We start from the raw sequence: 20,996 nt of genomic DNA, 5'->3' as shown, positions 1-20,996 counted from the left end.
CGCATGTCTGTACTAGTTTCTTTACCGCTTGAGTTTACATGTACTGTATACATGAACATCAAGTAGTTTGCACTTCACAGAAGATGCGAACAGTGTTGTAACAAATTACCACAATACTCTTAATAGAATTATTAGACAGAAATTATTCGAGAAGACGCTCAAAATATCAAAAATACACAATATAACCGGAGCATTCTGAAAACCTACCAGCAGCTATGACGTCACAGCAAAAATCAATTAAGTACCATTACGAATATTAATTTTTGTTTTAGGATTTAGGCTATTTATTGGTATCTTTCTTATTAAAGGAATATTAAATGTTGCGTGTTGATGCGACCGTCACTAGTTGCGATATTTCGGCAACTTTTCGACTGCACAAGTTGCCACCACTGTCAGTAATAGTCACGACAGCGAACTGGAATAGAGGCCGGGTGGGGGTGGGAAGGTTTACGAATCTGAGGACAGGTGTATTATCCAAGAGGTCGACGACTGCCAGTGGTAAAACGACAGAAGTTCTGGTTATCCACATCAAACTGTGTACTCCACAAGCCACTTTAATGTGCGTTAATTTGTAAGAAGGAAATCAAAATCGGAAACTGGAATCAGGTGATGACAACTTGTATGGTAGATATAAGTGAAATGATTTTTATAAAAGCGACAAGAAATTCCAAGCTATTTTGTGGTCTAACTGAAACTGTATTTTACGTTACGTCACAACCACCGGATAATATATTCAAATTTGTGTTAAAAAATCAAAGAGAGTTCGGACGACAGCAGTCTGTCGAGTGCCTGAAATCGATACCTGTACACTGAGAGTTGCAGAGCAAAGGATTCGGGAGAAACATACCAGGGTTCGTTGCTCCCAGGCCGCAGTCGGCTGTCGTGTCGAGTCGAGAGAGGCGCGCGTGCCGTGTGCGGTCATGTGGCGCACACGTGCGAACGTTCTGTTGCCGGTCGCATTAGCCAGAGAACACACGTGACAGTCGAGAGGACACGTGGCGTTAAGGTTTCCAGCCATTTGATCACCACACACGAATTCTCACGTCAAAGAGCGGCGTCTAAACAGATGGTTTGCCTGCCATTGTACGAGCGAGGTGGCGCAGTGGTTGGCACACTGGACTAGCATTCGAGAGGCCATCCTGATTTAGGTTTTCCGTGAGTTCCCTAACTCGCTTCAGACAAATGCCGGGATGGTTACTTTCAAAGGGCCCGGCCGACTTCCTTCCCCATCCTTCCCTAATCCGATGAGACCGATGACCTCGCTGTCTGGTCTCCTCTCCCAAAAGAACCCAACCCTGGCACTGTAACGTCGATGTAATCTCTCCACATTATTGTTTCCAACGATCTGTCAGTCTTGTGTGCGCGGTCAACGGCGGACTGCGGTCTCCTTGTGTAGCGGACGATCAACAACGTACACCGCACTTCTGTGGATTTTAGTCGTGGGCATTAAATGTACCTTTATTGCATGTGACCATTGAAATAATGACGTCAAATGGACGAAAATACGTAAAATGTTTGACGATTACGTCCATTTCCCAAACGTTAGACGTTGTCGAAGTAACACTTGTGCCCTGTGATTTTCTATCATCGTGATCTCCCCATTAACTTCTGCAGGTAGCGCCACAGTTGCTTCTTCATTTCCCAAGATGACACCCCTCTTTGTATTAACCCCAATGTAGAAGGCTACAGCTCACCAGACTTTCCACTTATTGTCCCGATTTCTTCGTTCTTGTCTGACGTTTCAACAGGTTTCTGAATTTCATTAGCTTTCTTAAATACGCGAGTGCAGTTCTCTAGCACTGTCAGACCGGTAGCCTAGTGGTGATGCACTTGCTTGGAAAACGGACGGTCGCGGGAATAATTCAGTCTGCCTTTAACCTAGCCTTCATCTCTCAGTGATGTGAAGATTCTCCAGAAACGACACGTGGTTCGCATTCCACGTTAAACTTTAATTGAGTTTCAGTGTTAGAGCAAATTTTTCAAATAGATTGACAAAGACATTAAGAACTACCATAATCAGTTTTAGGATAATACTACTCCAACAGCAGAAACTACAACTGCGTCGAAGCGTCGGTTCTGACATAAAGTAATTTAAGAGTGTCGGCGCCCTGCACAATCCATTCACTCAGTCCGGGAGTACAGCCAGCAGACGAGCGCTGTTCCAGTGCCGTAAGGCAATTTCACTTCTCGGGACAGCTTTATGCATTTTTATAGCTTCGACCAACAGGTATAAAATTCTAACCAATTGCTTGAAAAAAGCAGAAACTGGTAACCCCATTCTCGTGCCAAAAAAGATAACCTGTTGGTTACGCTAAATGATGTTACAAAACCCTCATACGAGGTTATAAAGAAGTAAAGACGGTACTTTTTAAATTTTCAGAATACAAAGAAGATTCCGGTTGTACTGTCGCGTGTTACGCCTCGTTGATTCTATTTGTCTTCTTCTTCTTCTTCTTCTTCTTCTTCTGTGACTCTACAGTTCATTGTGGACCTTGACGTCTTCAACTATTATTCACCAGTTACCACGATCCAGTGCTCGAGCTTTCCATCCAATCCAGCCCATTTTCTGCTAGACCCGTCTGGTTCTCGGTCGACCCCTGAATCTCCAAAAAGTCACGGGATACCTGCGAACACCGTATCGGACCTCCTTTTGCCCGGCGTAGTGTACCAACTCGACGTGGCACGGACTCAAAAAGTCGTTCGAAAGTACCCTGCAGAAACACTGAGCCAGGCTGACTCTATAGCCGTCCATAATTGCGAAAGTGTTGCTGGTGCAGGATTTTGTACACGAAGTGACCTCTCGATATGTCCCATAAATGTTAGATGGGATTCATGTCGGACGATCTGAGTGACCAAATCATTCGCTTGAACTGTCCAGAATGTTCTTCAAACCAATCGCCAACAGTTGTAGTGCAGTGACATGGCGCAGTGTCATCTATAAAAACTCCATCGTTGTTTGGAATCATCAAGTCTCCAAGTAGCCGAACATAACCATTTCCGTCAATGGTCGGTTCAGCTGGACTAGAGGATTCAGCCCATTCCGTGTAAACACAGCCCACACCACTATGGAGCCACCACGAGTTTGCACAGTGCCTTGCTTCGTGGCCTTGAACCACACTTGAACCCTACCACCAGCTCTTAACAACTGAAATCGGCACTCACCTAAAGAGAAAACGGTTTTCCATCGTCTAGGATCCAACCGATATCGTCACGAGTTCAGGGGAGGCGCAGCAGGCGATGTCGTGCCGTCGGCAAATGCACCCGCTCAGTCGTCTCTTGCCACGGTCCAGTAACGCCAAATTTCGTTGTACGTCCCACATTGATTTCTACGACTATTTCTCGCAGTGCTGCCTTCTGTTAGCACCGGCAACTCTATGCAAACACCGCTGGTCTCGCTCGTTAATTGAAGGCTCTAGGCCACTGTACTGTGCGTGGTGAGTTCAAATGACTAAAATTTGGTATTCTCGGCGCACTCTTGACACTGTAGACGTCTAACGATTTCCGAAGTGGAGTTTCCCCTGGGTCTAGCGCCAACAAACAGTCCGCGTTCAAAGTCTGTTAATTCCCTCGGTACAGACCTAATTACGCCGGAAAACTTTTACGTGAACTACATGAGCACAAATGAGAGCCGCGCCAGCGCACTCCCATTTTACACGCTACCGCCATCTGTGTACGTGCATGTTGCTGTCCCATGACTTTTTGTCACCTCAGTGTATTACGCTGTTCCATTAATCAGTCACGCCAAGGAAATCTGAGAGATCAGATCACGTGATATTGTTCTAATTTTACAAGAAACAATGGCAAACGTGGAAACACAGTATAATATTATACCTTGCAAAACTTTTTAGAATCCCAAATTGGACGTGGAAAAAGGCATTGAAGAATGTGAGGTGAACCTGCTGAGTTAGTGGACTGCATTGAGTGAGAAATTGAAACACGGCGCAAATGCAATATAAACGTACGTTTGTCCCCTCATGACTGAGACGAATTACCATATACTGAAACTTCCTGGCAGATTAAAACTGTATGCCCGACCGAGACTCGAACTCGGGACCTTTGCCTTTCGCGGGCAAGCCGAGTTTGAGTGTCGGTCCGGCAGACAGTTTTAATCTGCCAGGAAGTTTCATATCAGCGCACACTCCGCTGCAGAGTGAAAATCTCATTCTGGTACCATATACTGAGCTGTCTCCGCCAGAAAAATTACCAACCAGTAGTTTCTTCCTTATTATGTATCAGTTTAAATCAAAATTGCCTCAGAGGTTTGTGGCACACGACCTAGTTGTTTCTCGTATTGGTTTCTCAACAGTTTGGGTGCAGTTACCAATAAAGAAATAATTGCAATAGCTCAAAATCAATTAAGGCTTATAACAATGTCTTAAACGACGGACTAGGAAATTAACTGATTCAGTTCAAGACTTCCTTCCGCGGATTCATAGAGATGGTGAAGAAAAATGAAAAAGTAATCAGTCTGGAGCGGCGGGGTGTATGAACTTGTTGTTGTTGTTGTGGTCTTCAGTCCTGAGACTGGTTTGATGCAGCTCTCCAAGCTACTCTATCCTGTGCAAGCTTCTTCATTTCCCAGTACCCACTGCAACCTACATCCTTCTGAATCCGCTTAGTGTATTTATCTCTTGGTCTCCCTCTACGATTTTTACCCTCCACGCTGCCCTCCAATGCTAAATTTGTGATCCCTTGATTCTTCAAAACATGTCCTACCAACCGATCCCTTCTTCTAGTCAAGTTGTGCCACAAACTTCTCTTCTCCCCAATCCTATTCAATACCTCCTCATTAGTTACGTGGTCTACCCACCTTATCTTCAGCATTCTTCTGTAGCACCACATTTCGAAAGCTTCTATTCTCTTCTTGTCCAAACTAGTTATCGTCCATGTTTCACTTCCATACATGGCTACACTCCATACAAATACTTTCAGAAACGACTTCCTGACACTTAAATCTATACTCGACGTTAACAAATTTCTCTTCTTCAGAAACGATTTCCTTGCCATTGCCAGTCTACATTTTATATCCTCTCTACTTCGACCATCATCAGTTATTTTGCTCCCTAAATAGCAAAACTCCTTTACTACTTTAAGTGTCTCATTTCCTAATCTAATCCCCTCAGCATCACCCGATTTAATTTGACTACATTCCATTATCCTCGTTTTGCTTTTGTTGATGTTCATCTTATACCCTCCTTTCAAGACACTATCCATTCCGTTCAACTGCTCTTCCAAGTCCTTTGCTGTCTCTGACAGAATTACAATGTCATCGGCGAACCTCAAAGTTTTTACTTCTTCTCCATGAATTTTAATACCTACTCCAAATTTTTCTTTTGTTTCCTTTACTGCTTACTCAATATACAGATTGAATAACATCGGGGAGAGGCTACAACCCTGTCTCACTCCTTTCCCAACCGCTGCTTCCCTTTCATGCCCCTCGACTCTTATAACTGCCACCTGGTTTCTGTACAAATTGTAAATAGCCTTTCGCTCCCTGTATTTTACCCCTGCCACCTTCAGAATTTGAAAGGGAGTATTCCAGTTAACATTGTCAAAAGCTTTCTCTAAGTCTACAAATGCTAGAAACGTAGGTTTGCCTTTTCTTAATCTTTCTTCTAAGATAAGTCGTAAGGTTAGTATTGCCTCACGTGTTCCAACATTTCTACGGAATCCAAACTGATCTTCCCCGAGGTCCGCTTCTACCAGTTTTTCCATTCGACTGTAAAGAATTCGCGTTAGTATTTTGCAGCTGCGACTCATTAAACTGATAGTTCGGTAATTTTCACATCTGTCAACACCTGCTTTCTTTGGTATTGGAATTATTATATACTTCTTGAAGTCTGTGGGTATTTCGCCTGTCTCATACATCTTGCTCACCAGATGGTAGAGTTTTGTCATGACTGGCTCTCCCAAGGCTATCAGTAGTTCTAATGGAATGTTGTCTACTCCCGGGGCCTTGTTTCGACTCAGGTGTTTCAGTGCTCTGTCAAACTCTTCCCGCAGTATCGTATCTCCCATTTCATCTTCATCTACATCCTCTTCCATTTCCATAATATTGTCCTCAAGTATATCGCCCTTGTATAAACCCTCTATATACTCCTTCCACCTTTCTGCCTTCCCTTCTTTGCTTAGAACTGGGTTGCCATCTGAGCTCTTGATATTCATACAAGTGGTTCTCTTCTCTCCAAAGGTCTCTTTAATTTTCCTGTAGGCAGTATCTATCTTACCCCTAGTGAGACAAGCCTCTACATCCTTACATTTGTCCTCTAGCCATCCCTGCTTAGCCATTTTGCACTTTCTGTCGATCTCATTTTTGAGACGTTTGTATTCCCTTTTGCCTGCTTCATTTACTGCATTTTTATATTTTCTCCTTTCATCAATTAAATTCAATATTTCTTCTGTTACCCAAGGATTTCTATTAGCCCTCGTCTTTTTACCTACTTGATCCTCTGCTGCCTTCACTACTTCATCCCTCAGAGCTACCCATTCTTCTTCTACTGTATTTCTTTCCCCCATTCCTGTCAATTGTTCCCTTATGCTCTCCCTGAAACTCTCTACAACCTCTGGTTCTTTCAGTTTATCCAGGTCCCATCTCCTTAAATTCCCACCTTTTTGCAGTTTCTTCAGTTTCAATCTGCAGTTCATAACCAATAGCTTGTGGTCAGAGTCCACATCTGCCCCTGGAAATGCCTTACAGTTTAAAACCTGGTTCCTAAATCTCTGTCTTACCATTATATAATCTATCTGATACCTATTAGTATCTCCAGGATTCTTCCAGGTATACAACCTTCTTTTATGATTCTTGAACCAAGTGTTAGCTATGATTAAGTCATGCTCTGTGCAAAATTCTACAAGGCGGCTTCCTCTTTCATTTCTTCCCCCCAATCCATATTCACCTACTATGTTTCCTTCTCTCACTTTTCCTACTGACGAATTCCAGTCACCCATGACTATTAAATTTTCGTCTCCCTTCACTACCTGAATAATTTCTTTTATCTCGTCATACATTTCATCTATTTGTTCATCATCTGCAGAGCTAGTTGGCATATAAACTTGTATTACTGTAGTAGGCATGGGCTTTGTGTCTATCTTGGCCACAATAATGCGTTCACTATGCTGTTTGTAGTAGCTAACCCGCACTCCTATTTTTTTATTCATTATTAAACCTACTCCTGCATTACCCCTATTTGATTTTGTATTTATAACCCTGTATTCACCTGACCAAAAGTCTTGTTCCTCTTGCCACCGAACTTCACTAATTCCCACTATATCTAACTTTAACCTATCCATTTCCCTTTTTAAATTTTCTAACCTACCTGCCCGATTAAGGGATCTGACATTCCACGCTCCGATCCGTAGAACGCCAGTTTTCTTTCTCCTGATAACGACGTCCTCTTGAGTAGGCCCCTCCCGGAGATCCGAATGGGGGACTATTTTACCTCCGGAATATTTTACCCAAGAGGACGCCATCATCATTTAATCATACAGTAAAGTTGCATGTCCTCGGGAAAAATGGCTCTGAGCACTATGGGACTCAACTGCTGAGGTTATTAGGCCCCTATAACTTAGAACTAGTTAAACCTAACTAACCTAAGGACATCACAAACATCCATGCCCGAGGCAGGATTCGAACCTGCGACCGTAGCGGTCTTGCGGTTCCAGACTGCAGCACCTTTAACCGCACGGCCACTTCGGCCGGCTGTCCTCGGGAAAAATTACGGCTGTAGTTTCCCCTTGCTTTCAGCCGTTCGCAGTACCAGCACAGCAAGGCTGTTTTGGTTAATGTTACAAGGCCAGATCAGTCAATCATCCAGACTGTTGCCCGTGCAACTACTGAAAAGGCTGCAGCCCCTCTTCAGGAACCACATGTTTGTCTGGCCTCTCAACAGATACCCCTCCGTTGTGGTTGCACCTACGGTACGGCTATCTGTATCGCTGAGGCACGCAAGCCTCCCCACCAACGGCAAGGTCCATGGTTCATGGAGGGGTGTATGAACTACTCTTTGAAAAAAACGAAAGAAGGAAAGAACGGAGTGAAGGATTGTTTTCTTAATATCATGGTAGCTCTAAGAATCTACATGTCACTTATGGTTACAAACAGCAGTGGGATAATGTTGTTTTCAGCATCGAAGTTAATTAAAATTAGGCTTCGAATCACCATCTTAGAAGACAAATTAAACTGTTTGGCTTCGCTCAGTACTGAACGCGACATTTTAAGACGACTAAGTAATGAAGATATTGTAAGCAGCTTTACTGGTATGAAGTGAGGCGCAAATCAGTTAGGAAGCGTCTTTCTTTTAAAAGTCAAAAGTGGTGACAGCTTTGTCCCGTCAGCGCAGCAGGATTAAACGACAGTGTAGTGAGTCTTCCCGAAAGGTTAGTGGAGTCTCGTCCATGTTAATTGCGAGAGTTCAAACTTTTCCCCTTTCCTTGCGTTAATGATGAATCGATGCAGTTCAGCAATTTGTTCTTCGTACTCGGCTAGCATCTTCTGCGATATTTTTGTCTTGGTCCGCATACAAAGCTGAACACCATGATGTAGATCCGGTAAGTTCGGCGATCCCTTTGTAATGGAATATAGCTTTGCTTGATAAATGATCACTTTCGTAGAAAGTGAAATGCCTGCTTGTTTGTTCTCCAAAATCCAAGTACTGAATTCTGCTTCAAATTTTGGCCATTTAACAGTTCCACTGCTCAGATTATGTTTACTGCGAGTTGCTTTCTATAAAACAACTTCTTGATTCCGCCAATGTCTTATCATTTTTTCAGGTGGAGGTGGCCCAAAATGCCTTTCTGAAGCCCTGTTTCCATGTTCTTTATCATATGTAATCACATGCAGCTTAAATGCTATAATAGTCCATAGCAATGACAGTTTTCAGCCATAGTTTGCAAGTAAAACCTCAATATAGGTACGGCACACGTGGAACTCCACAGTAAACACAACAATAACCGAAGTTTGAACCAACAATAAAAAAACCGATAAGGACGACGCTGCGCATGCACTGAACTCTATATAACTGGAATGCTAAAAATTCGCAGGGAAGCTAAAGGAAGCTAACAGTTCATGCCGAAACATAACAATCTTGAAAGAATGGTGCTTGTGGTTTCCTGCCTCAACTTGCTACCAGCGTATAAGACGCATCCAGTTTTGGGCCTATTTTCGCAGGAAACAAATGCTTGCCGGCCGAAGTGGCCGTGCGGTTAAAGGCGCTGCAGTCTGGAACCGCAAGACCGCTACGGTCGCAGGTTCGTATCCTGCCTCGGGCATGGATGTTTGTGATGTCCTTAGGTTAGTTAGGTTTAACTAGTTCTAAGTTCTAGGGGACTAATGACCTCAGCAGTTGAGTCCCATAGTGCTCAGAGCCATTTTGAAACAAATGCTTCTTGTATGCCGGCAAATACGATAAATAACAAACCTTAAATCCTATATTACAGACATTCAGTCAGAAAATGGCTCCAAATTTCTTTCTTTGGCAGATAAGTTACCACAGGCCCATCGAAATGACGTAAGACAAACGAAAAATAGTGTGTAGGTGAACAAGCAGAAAACGCTGGAGATAATTTCAGCCGTTACTTCAACGCGGGCGTTTAAGTTGCGAATATAACAGTTTCGAGTTGACGCGTCGGCGTTGGTGCATAGATCGACGTGGGACGTTTTCGTTGTAAAGCTTAGTTCACACCTGTTGCACCAGCCAAAGAGGCCTCATTTCGTTCCGTTCACCGAACACGATGAGATTACAGTTTGTACTGCGGAAGACATTACGAGGTCGCCTGCCTCTCGCAAGACTTTCACTTAAAGAATCAAGCGTGGCACAGCTGTGGCTTGCTTTCTGACCGACCTGGTTTGCATTTTCTGCGCTTGTCCTAAATAGCTCAAGGGAAGTCATTTTCTTGCGTAGGCTTTTGTTTTTATTTTAAAAGAACCAATTTACTTCATAATTTAGCGATTTAGCTAATATCCTGCTACCTCCCCCTTGGGCATAATCAAGTTGCTATCTCAGACGTGAAATCCGTATGTAAAATGAAAAAAAAACATGCCACCTTTAAGTGGGTTGTGTCACTGCACCAGCATACAACAAATTAATATACGTAAGTGCAAGTGTTTATAAAATGACCGCAGATGGCACGGTCGGCGAACGTGTGTACTGTCTGTTACAATACACACTGAAGCACTAACAACTGGCTTGATAAACAATTCTGTTGGGCAAATTGATGTGTAACCCTGATGCGCTCGGTAGCACATTCATCCTTTGGCCAGCCTTCTTATTACTTTATAGATTTCAGACACCGTGGGTTTCAAAGGTGTGGTTGTAGCACAACGGTGGGAGGCGCTGTCACCAAGCATTGTGTTGTCTATCAAACAGGAATGAGACATTTCCACGTGTAAAACAGATGCATGTGTTCCATATTTCGTAGTGAAGCTTGAAATGTTCGTGATCTACATCTGTATTCTGCGAGTGACCTGACGGTGTCTGGCGGAGGGTACTCTGGGAACCACTACATATCCCTACTCGCTCCCTATCCCTATTATACAGGGTGAAGAAAAATTCGCGCACTCGGAATTCGCCAGTCTTGAACGGCCGTTTACTGCCCAAAATATGCGCAGGTGGAAATTCTGTGACGGACATTTTTGTATTGCGCCGCGAAGTCCGCGAATTTTTCTTCATCCTATATAAGCAACTGGTGCGTGAGAAGAACCATTGACGGTAATCCTCCTTTTTATCCATCAGTCTTCTGACTGGTTTGATGCGGCTCCTGTGTCAACCTCTTTATCTTATGTAGTTTTTACACTCCCTCACGTACCACAGAAGTTAATCCTTATTGTATTAACACACGTATTATGCGTTCTGCCCCTTCTTCTTGTCAGTGTTTTCCTCGTGTTCCTCACCCTGTTGATTCTGCATAGAGCCTGCTTATCCCTCATTTTGTCGGCCAACTTCGTTTTCTGCGTCCTTCTATAGTGCCTCATCTCAAATGCTTCTTTTCCAGTTTTCCCACAATCCCTGATCCACTTGCACACAGTGAAGTGACAGGAGTCGAGGGCTGCCTCCTCGTATCGTGACGCAGCTCCTTCTGCCCGGCGCAGTGCTGGAACTCGACGTGCCATGGACTCGACAGGTCGCTTGAAAGTCCCCTGCAGAAATATTAATCCGCGCTGCCTCTACAGCCGTCTGCAATTGCTCAAGTGCTGCCGGTGCAGGATTTTGTGCACGATCTGACGTGTCGATTATGTCCCATAAATGTTCTGCATGATTCGTGTCGGGCGATCTCGGTGGCCAAATCAGTCGCTCGAGTTGTCCGGAGTGTTCTACAAACCACCTGCGAGCAGTTGTGGCCCGGTGACACGGCGCATTGTCACAGATAAAAATCCCCTCGTTATTTGGGAAAATGAAGGCCACGAATGGCAGCAAATAGTCTGTCTGTCTCCCAGTCGACGATTGGTTCAGTTGGACAAGAGGACGCAGTCCATTTCGTTCTACATCTACATCTACACTCCGCAAGCCACCCAACGGTGTGTGGCGGAGGGCACTTTACGTGCCACTGTCATTACCTCCCTTTTCTGTTCCAGTCGCGTATGGTTCGCGGGAAGAACGACTGCCGGAAAGCCTCCGTGCGCGCTCGAATCTCTTTAATTTTACATTCGTGATCTCCTCGGGAGGTATAAGTAGGGGGAAGCAATATATTCGATACCTCATCCAGAAACGCACCCTCTCGAAACCTGGCGAGCAAGCTACACCGCGATGCAGAGCGCCTCTCTTGCAGAGTCTGCCACTTGAGTTTGCTAAACATCTCCGTAACGCTATCACGGTTACCAAATAACCCTGTGACGAAACGCGCCGCTCTTCTTTGGATCTTCTCTATCTCCTCCGTCAACCCGATCTGGTACGGATCCCACACTGATGAGCAATACTCAAGTATAGGTCGAACGAGTGTTTTGTAAGCCACCTCCTTTGTTGATGGACTACATTTTCTAAGGACTCTCCCAATGAATCTCAACCTAGCACCCGCCTTACCAACAATTAATTTTATATGATCATTCCACTTCAAATCGTTCCGCACGCATACTCCCAGATATTTTACAGAAGTAACTGCTACCAGTGTTTGTTCCGCTATCATATAATCATACAATAAAGGATCCTTCTTTCTATGTATGCGCAATACATTACATTTGTCTATGTTAAGGGTCAGTTGCCACTCCCTGCACCAAGTGCCTATCCGCTGCAGATCTTCCTGCATTTCGCTACAATTTTCTAATGCTGCGACTTCTCTGTATACTACAGCATCATCCGCGAAAAGCCGCATGGAACTTCCGACACTATCTACTAGGTCATTTATATATATTGTGAAAAGCAATGGTCCCATAACACTCCCCTGTGGCACGCCAGAGGTTACTTTAACGTCTGTAGACATCTCCCCATTGATAACAACATGCTGTGTTCTGTTTGCTAAAAACTCTTCAATCCAGCCACACAGCTGGTCTGATATTCCGTAGGCTCTTACTTTGTTTATCAGGCGACAGTGCGGAACTGTATCGAACGCCTTCCGGAAGTCAAGGAAAACGGCATCTACCTGGGACCCTGTATCTAATATTTTCTGGGTCTCGTGAAAAAATAAAGCGAGTTGGGTCTCACACGATCGCTGTTTCCGGAATCCATGTTGATTCCTACAGAGTAGATTCTGGGTTTCCAAAAACGGCATGATACTCGAGCAAAAAACATGTTCTAAAATTCTACAACAGATCGACGTCAGAGATATAGGTCTATAGTTCTACGCATCTGCTCGATGACCCTTCTTGAAGACTGGGACTACCTGTGCTCTTTTCCAATCATTTGGAACCTTCCGTTCATCTAGAGACTTGCGGTACACGGCTGTCAGAAGGGGGGCAAGTTCTTTCGCGTACTCTGTGTAGAATCGAATTGGTATCCCGTCAGGTCCAGTGGACTTTCCTCTGTTGAGTGATTCCAGTTTCTTTTCTATTCCTTGGACACTTATTTCGATGTCAGCCATTTTTTCGTTTGTGCGAGGATTTAGAGAAGGAACTGCAGTGCGGTCTTCCTCTGTGAAACAGCTTTGGAAAAAGGTGTTTAGTATTTCAGCTTTACGCGTGTCATCCTCTGTTTCAATGCCATCATCATCCCGGAGTGTCTGGATATGCTGTTTCGAGGCACTTACTGATTTAACGTAAGACCAGAACTTCCTAGGATTTTCTGTTACGTCGGTACATAGAATTTTACTTTCGAATTCACCGAACGCTTCACGCATAGCCCTCCTTACGCTAACTTTGACATCGTTTAGGTTCTGTTTGTCTGAGAGGTTTTGGCTGCGTTTACTTGGAGTGAAGCTCCCTTTGCTGCAAGTTTTTCATGTCCCTCACAGTTTTACTCGGCACGCACCTGTCTAAAACGCATTTTACTGTTGCCTTAAACTTTTTCCATAAACACTCAACATTGTCAGTGTCGGAACAGAAATTTTCGTTTTGATCTGTTAGGTAGTCTGAAATCTGCTTTCTATTACTCTTGCTAAACAGATAAACCTTCCTCCCTTTTTTTATATTCCTATTAACTTCCATATTCAGGGATGCTGCAACGGCCTTATGATCACTGATTCCCTGTTATGCACTTACAGAGTCGAAAAGTTCGGGTCTGTTTGTTATCAGTAGGTCCAAGATGTTATCTCCACGAGTCGGTTCTCCGTTTAATTGCTCGAGGTAATTTTCGGATAGTGCACTCAGTATAATGTCACTCGATGGTCTGTCCCTACCACCCGTCCTAAACATCTGAGTGTCCCAGTCTACATCTGATAAATTGAAATCTCCACGTAAGACTATAATATGCTGAGAAAATTTATGTGCAATATATTCCAGATTTTCTCTCAGTTGTTCTGCCACTAATGCTGCTGAGTCGGGAGGTCGGTAAAAAGAGCCAATTATTAACCTAGCTCGGATGTTGAGTGTAACCTCCACCCATAATATTTCACAGGAACTATCCACTTCTACTACACTACAGGATAAACTACTACTAACAGCGACAAACACGCCACCACCAGTTGCATGCAATCTATCCTTTCTAAACACCGTCTGTGCCTCTGTAAAAATTTCGGCTGAATTTATCTTTGGCTTCAGCCAACTTTTTGTACCTATAACGATTTCAGCTTCGGTGCTTTCTATCAGCGCTTGAAGTTCCGGTACTTTACCAATGCAGCTTCGACAGTTTACAATTACAATACCGATTGCTGCTTGGTCCCCGCATGTCCTGACTTTGCCCCGCACCCTTTGAGGCTGTTGCCCTTTCTGTACTTGCCCGAGGCCATCTAACCTAAAAAACCGCCCAGTCCACGCCACACAACCCCTGCTACCCGTGTAGCCGCTTGCTGCGTGTAGTGGACTCCTGACCTATCCAGCGGAACCCGAAACCCGACCACCCTATGGCGCAAGTCGAGGAATCTGCAGCCCACACGGTCGCAGAACCGTCTCAGCCTCTGATTCAGACCCTCCACTCGGCTCTGTACCAAAGGTCCACAGTCAGTCCTGTCGACGATGCTGCAGATGGTGAGCTCTGCTTTCATCCCGCTAGCGAGACTGGCAGTCTTCACCAAATCAGATAGCCGCCGGAAGCCAGAGAGGATTTCCTCCGATCCATAGCGACACACATTGGTGCCGACATGAGCGACCACCTGCAGATGGATGCACCCTGTACCCTTCATGGCATCCGGAAGGACCCTTTCCACATCTGGAATGACTCCCCCCGGTATGCACACGGAGTGCACATTGGTTTTCTTCCCCTCTCTTGCTGCCATATCCCTAAGGGGCCCCATTACGCGCCTGACGTTGGAGCTCCCAACTACCAGTAAGCCCACCCTCTGCGACCGCCCGGATCTTGCAGACTGAGGGGCAACCTCTGGAACAGGACAAGCAGCCATCTCCGGCCGAACATCAGTATCAGCCGGAGACAGAGCCTGAAACCAGTTCGTCAGACAAACTGGAGAGGCCTTCCGTTCAGCCCTCCGGAATGTCCTTCGCCCCCTGCCACACCTCGAGACGACCTCCCACTCTACCACAGGTGAGGGATCAGCCTCAATGTGGGCAGTATCCCGGGCAGCCACAGTCGTAGTCCGATCGGGGGATGCGTGGGACGAGCTGGCCGTCCCCGACAAACCCCCATCCGGACCCCCACAGTGATGCCCATTGGCAACAGCCTCAAGCTGTGTGACCGAAGCCAACACTGCCTGAAGCTGGGAGCGAAGGGATGCCAACTCAGCCTGCATCCGAACACAGCAGTTGCAGTCCCTATCCATGCTAAAAACTGTTGTGCAAAGAACGTCTGAACTAATCTACAGAGAGCACAAACATATCGACACAAAATTTAAACGGTTATTAAAATACAAGATTGCCTAGTAAATGCAGTAATGTTGCTACTTGCGCACTGCTGACACACTGCTTGGCGGCGGAAGGAGACTACGCGATTTTACACTATTTAGGTACTAAAACGCGATGCTACAACTCTCAAATACTATAATACGCTCGAAATTTATGAATTTGAACAATGCAAGTACCAAAAACACGCAAAGAAATTAAGAATTAAACTATGTAACAAATGAGTGAGCTAGGAGTATACGAGTTGCTGCTGGCAGCTGCTTATCCAACGGCGGCGGGGAGCCACCAGCAACTTTCACAGTGTCTTGTCGACAACCTGTGTCCACGGCTTCGTCTGACCGGCGAGCGGCTTCCCAGTCGCCTACGACCCAGCCGGTAGGGCCACCAGGTCGGGAGAGGCGCTGCAGCCGACGTCGGGCTGTCAGCAGAGGCAGTCGCGCTGCGCCGCCCGTGTGCTGCCGTGGCCCGTCAACGCCAGATTACGCCGCTCTTTCTTAAGGGACATGCCCCGTATCGATTTCTGTGGTTGTTTCACGCAGTGTTGCATGTTTGTTATCACTGACAACTCTACGCAGACGCCGCTCCTCTCGGTCGTGAAGTGGAGGCTGTCGGCCACTGCGTTCTCCGTGCTTAGAGCCAGTAACTCAGACGTGGTATTCTCAGCACACTGTTCACACTAAGGATCTCGGAATACTGAATTCCATAACGATTGCCGAAATGAAATGTCCCAAGCGTCTAGTTCCAACTACCGTTCCGCGTTCAGAGTCTGTTTATTCGCGTCGTGCGGCCATAATCTCGATGCAAACCCTTTCACACGAATCACCAGACTACAAACGAGAGCTCCGCCAGTGCATTGCCCTTTTATACCTTGCGCACGTGATGCCTCCGCCATCTGTATATGCGCGAATTTTGTCACCTCAGTGTACAGTACTGTACTACTTACATACATTGCAAGAAATTTACTCCTCAAATCGTGGCCAGTATCTCATAGTATGAGTCTTGCCTCTCCTTACTTGCTTTTGTCTATTTGTTTCAGTCGTCATGTGTTATCTTGCAGCCACGCTAGCAGAATTCTTCCATTTCATTGACTTCATAGTTCCCAATTTTCATGTTACCTTTATAGCTTCTATAACAGCTCGAATGTATATGTTTCTCGCGTTGTTGTTATTTCGTGAGCTGTACACTACCAGGTCATAAGTATCTGGGCACTCGTGCGTAATGCAGAAGCGACCACTAGATGTTACGAGAGGCTGATCCGCCAGTACAATTGGAGGCTGTGGGTACTGTGTCATTAAAGAAGCAGTATCACGAGAACGGGTCTCTCAGAGGAGCTCAGTGACTTCCAACGTGTACTGGTCACTGGATGTCAGCTGAGCAACAAGTCTACCAGGACATCTCAATCCTTCTAGCGGGCCGAGACGACTGTCGGTGATGTGGCTTTCAAGTGGAATCGCGAAGGAACAATCGCGGCTAAACAGAGACCGGGCAGACCAGATATACTGATGGTCCGGGACCATCGAGCATTGCAGACGTTGGCTACAAAAAATCACATGAAATCCGTGGAAAGAAATATTCAACTGTTTCAAAGTGCTACCAACAGAAAAAGGAGAATTAGGGTTTGGTAAAAGATTGAGGTACAATGCTCGAAGTGCTCTGTGCATTTGTGTGGTCAATGTTAAGCGACCTTTGAGGTGGAGTAAAGACTGACGCCACAGGACAGTGGATCACGGGACAGAGGACGTAACCAGCCATCTTGTGAAGTGCCAACAGTAAAGTACAGAGAAGGTGCTGTTGCACTTCTTCGTGATTAAGGCGTGGTCCCCTCATTCCCCTTAAGAAAACGATAAATGCGGAAGCATATGGACGGATTTTACAGCCTTGTGTACTGCTAGAGTAAAGTAACAGTTCAGAGATGATGATTGTTTCAGTATGGTAATGCACTCTGTCAGTAACCAGCAACTGTGAGGCAATAAATGGATTGGCCATCTGAGAGCCCTGACCTGAAACCAATGGAACACCTCTAACATCACTCCATTCTCTGGTTTCGGCTTTTGAGGGAGAATGGCCTTCCATTCCTCCAGAAATATTCAGACACTTCCTGAAAGTGTCCCCTGCAGAGTTCAGTCCGTCATAAGGCGAAGTGTGGACGTGCCCCATATTAATAGCCACTGATAGGTGTCCAGATACCTTTGAGCATTCAGTGTTTTTGGGATTGAGTAAGTTGCCTCACTTTTCGGAACATGCGCTCTCGGAATTTTAAACACCTCTGTGATGCACAACAACTCCCTTATAGTGGATACAACTGCAGTTTGATAAGTATCTCTGTGAAGCTCTCGGGCTTGCTATAAGAACCTGTGACAAAACGCGCAGTTTTCCGTAGGAACTTCTCCATTTCCTCTGTTAATCGCACTGGTAAATGCTCTTAGACTACAAGCAGTGCTCACTATCGGTCCAGGGAAGTGATAACATCTCTTTTGGATTGTTCCATTTAATCTCCTGCTGTCATCTGCTTTCCTCACAGCTAGCTCTATGTGGTCGTTCCAACTTAGGTCACTTCGGATGGTTACTTCCAGACATTTTAGAGTGCGTGCACACTGGACGTGTGGTCGTATGGCTTTCACAGTCATCTCGCCAGCAATCCTCACACGAGGTCAACAGTGGGAGCACTCACACTGTAATAAATGAGTTGCAGACTATATGTGTACCCACATACGACTGGCGAACGGATCCCCTCCTGTAGGGATTTTAGAATCAGTGCCCATACGGCCATCTAAACTGTGGAATGTCAATTATGATGAAATGAATGTAAGGGCCACACTATACTCAGACCCTGAGTGGAAAAAATCTCTGACCCGGTCGGGAATTGAACCTGAGCTCCTTCGGTTAGCAATCTGTCGCGCTGACCGTGCAGCTACCGGGGTGGACTTCTGAAAGTTCGCTCATTTAGTGTACGAGTGCAGGTCGTTACGCAACCAGAGTGAACCGTCAGAGAGCTGCACGGTTCGAGGTTACCTCAGAAATGAGCCTACCAGTAAGTGTAGTTAATTACTGTATCTTCTACCAGATAAATCATTAAGAGGACCATTTCAAAAGTGATTTTTGCTACACAGCATCAAACTGCAAAATCTGTATATGGTGTAGTGCTATTGTAAATTATTTGCGGCGTCTGGAACATGATAACAACACAAAGCATTTATCATAGAACTTGAAGCTGTATCCATATTTTACATAATATAAGATCCCCAAAATTTCCAAGTTTTCGTTGTCAAAAGTGCGTCATTCTACATCTACATCTACATTTATACTCCGCAAGCCACCCAACGGTGTGTGGCGGAGGGCACTTTACGTGCCACTGTCATTACCTCCCTTTCCTGTTCCAGTCGCGTATGGTTCGCGGGAAGAACAACTGTCTGAAAGCCTCCGTGCGCGCTCTAATCTCTCTAATTTGACATTCGTGATCTCCTCGGGAGGTATAAGTAGGGGGAAGCTATATATTCGATACCTCATCCAGAAACGCACCCTCTCGAAACCTGGCGAGCAAGCTACACCGCGATGCAGAGCGCCTCTCTTGCAGACTCTGCCACTTGAGTTTATTAAACATCTCCGTAACGCTATCACGCTTACCAAATAACCCTGTCACAAAATGCGCCACTCTTCTTTGGATCTTCTCTATCTCCTCTGTCAACCCGATCTGGTACGGATCCCACACTGATGAGCAATACTCAAGTATAGGTCGAACGAGTGTTTTGTAAGCCACCTCCTTTGTTGATGGACTACATTTTCTAAGCACTCTCCCAATGAATCTCAACCTGGTACCCGCCTTACCAACAATTAATTTTATATGATCATTCCACTTCAACCTTACTCGGTGGCCAAGTGGTCTCTCTCTCTCTCTCTCTCTCTCTCTCTCTCTCTCTCTCTCTCTCTCTCTCACACACACACACACACACACACACACACACATTGCTGGTAACAACCAAGTAGATACTGAATTCATTAAGTCCCCCACATTTCAGCACTGCTGTTAACCTGTATCAATTATTCTGAAAAACATATTTTCTGAAAACATGTCTTATATTAACAGTATTTATTAGTATTATTTGTTTGTTTGTGGACGACTAGATGTTCACTTGGAGATATGGTTTCTGAAAGTTTCTCAACTTACCAAGCTGATGCTCCACACTTTTCAGAATGTACTGGAATGTTTACAGAATAATTCTAAAATAACTGTGGAAACCATCTGGATTATTTCATACGTATTTTTCCTCTTCTTTTATAAATTTCATTTACCCATTCCTTCCTCCTTTTCCACTGTCTTGGCCTTCGCCGTTATACTTGTGGAGAAAAGACCTTACTCGGTGGCCAAGTGGTCTCTCTCTCTCTCTCTCTCTCTCTCTCTCTCTCTCTCTCTCTCTCTCTCACACACACACACACACACACACACACACATTTCTCAAGTCACTGTTGCTTTCTGTTGTGGTAAGACTCACAGTGTATTAGAAGGTACTCATCATCATAGAACCAGCAAAAGTAGAGAAATACTCTCTGACAAGCACATCAGATGAAAGCCATTTTCCTACACATATATATTTCCAGATTTTTCTCCCCACCCTCATACGTGTGTGCCCACACACTCACACACACACACACATACACACACACACACACACACACACACACACACACACACGGGCACACTCTCTTTGTAGTAACAATGAATTATGTTTGAACTTGGCACCTGCAACACCGTTCAATCATTCCTACCAAGACAAAATTAATTATAAGGTTTCATTCTGCTGATATTTGCACTCTGCAGCAGAGTGTGCACTGATATAAAATTTTCTAGCAGATTAAAACTGTGTGCCTGACCGAGACTCAAACTTAGAACCTTCGCCTTTCATCATAAAGTGCCCTGCCAGCTGAGCTCCGCAAGCACAGCTCACAACCTGTTCTCACAGCTTCACTTCTGGCACTACGTCATCTACTACTTTCCAAACTCCACAGCAGTTCTCCTATAAAACTTGCAGAACTAGCATTCATATAAGAAAAGATATTAAAGATACCTTAGCCACAGCCTGGGGGACGTTTGCAGAAAGAAATTTTCACTCTGCAGCAGAGTGTGCCCTGATATGAAGCTTTCTGCCAGATTAAAATCTATGTGGACAGCTCATGAGTCTTGCTTGAGTAGCTCATTTGATAGACCACTTGCCTGCAAAAGGCAAAGAGCCCGAGTTTGAGTCTTGGTCTGGACACACAGTTTTAATCTGCCAGGAAGCTTAATATCTACACCTTTCCACTGAAATAATTTCTGTGCTGTAAAACACTTCCAAAATACCACGCCATTTCCAAAATCATTTCAGGGATATACTTCAATTTAGAGGCACTGTGGTATCTTCTGCATCTGTATATGACTCAAATCTAGGAAGACATTCTTTAGCACACATTGCAACTGGTACTTAATAATTCCACAGTGTTTCATGACATAGGCACTTCATAATAAATTGTTTGTTTATTGGTTGTGATAGTGTGGTTGTTCCATGCCTTTACAATATATCTAGTGAAAGATAACACTTACAAGTCATTAACAACCTAACTTTTAACCAGTAATGTATATTTTATGCTG

The 20,996-nt window shown here is 44.9% G+C and overlaps 1 protein-coding gene across 2 annotated transcripts in view; it reads left to right on the top strand.

The window, feature by feature from the left end:
* Positions 1–20,996, top strand: part of LOC126204455 (flotillin-2) — a 441,744-nt gene that overhangs the window by 376,381 nt on the left and 44,367 nt on the right. The window lies entirely within an intron of this gene.

The sequence above is a fragment of the Schistocerca nitens genome, chromosome 9, assembly GCF_023898315.1.
Source record: "Schistocerca nitens isolate TAMUIC-IGC-003100 chromosome 9, iqSchNite1.1, whole genome shotgun sequence".
NCBI lineage: Eukaryota > Metazoa > Arthropoda > Insecta > Orthoptera > Acrididae > Schistocerca > Schistocerca nitens.
This window is presented reverse-complemented; position numbering and strand designations above follow the sequence as displayed.